Source organism: Hippocampus comes, unplaced genomic scaffold, assembly GCF_001891065.2.
Source record: "Hippocampus comes isolate QL1 unplaced genomic scaffold, H_comes_QL1_v1.1 C16620782, whole genome shotgun sequence".
Taxonomy (NCBI): Eukaryota; Metazoa; Chordata; class Actinopteri; order Syngnathiformes; family Syngnathidae; genus Hippocampus; species Hippocampus comes.
In genome coordinates this window covers 1-607 of record NW_017835239.1, presented here as the reverse complement: position 1 = coordinate 607, position 607 = coordinate 1, and the positions used below count along the sequence as shown (strand labels likewise).

The following is a 607-nucleotide window of genomic DNA, read 5'->3' as shown; positions in this document are numbered from 1 at the left end:
GTTTTACAGCAATATCTCACCAAGCTCAGCGAACGCACCGTGGCTTATATCAACGTGGATGTTGCCGTTCAAGGTAAGAAGCTTCCCGCTTGAGTGCAAATAAAATTGGCACGTTGCAATGTTAGCTCACTAGCATCGTTCTCTTTTTCCCCCATCCTCAGGCAACGCTTCTCTCCAAGCATCAGGAATGCCATCGCTACAGAACGTCGTCTTCAAAGCCGCCAAGCAGGTCAGAGCTCGCTCGCAGGTCAACTGGGCCCGCAGCATAGTAAAGTGTTCTGAGTTCAAGTCCCCAATCCAGAATGTAGATTGTGTAGGTTTGTCTCCATATGTGACAAGAGGGGAAAAGTTGCCGAGAGCGGATTGAAAAGGATCAAGAAAAAAAAAAAAAAAAAAGACACCACAGTCGAGTGGTTTTGACTGATCTAAGTGCATCTGTCGGACAGGTCAAGGCTCCTGGAGTGGATTCCATGTCTGTGTATGACAAGTGGATCCGCTATGCGAATAGAACAAGCCCGGTCTACGGACTCATTCCCAGGTGTTGCGCTTTACTTTCAAACATACCGTATTGCAAAATACAAATTTGTACAGGAGTCACTTTTTTTTT

General features: G+C 46.1%; 1 long non-coding RNA gene across 1 annotated transcript; it reads left to right on the top strand.

Moving 5' to 3' along the window:
* On the top strand, positions 1-545 carry LOC109508792 (uncharacterized). Its single transcript, XR_002166782.1, has 3 exons — positions 1-73; positions 162-229; positions 447-545. It is a non-coding gene; the product is annotated as an uncharacterized LOC109508792 (long non-coding RNA).
* The last annotated feature ends 62 nt before the right edge of the window (positions 546-607 follow it).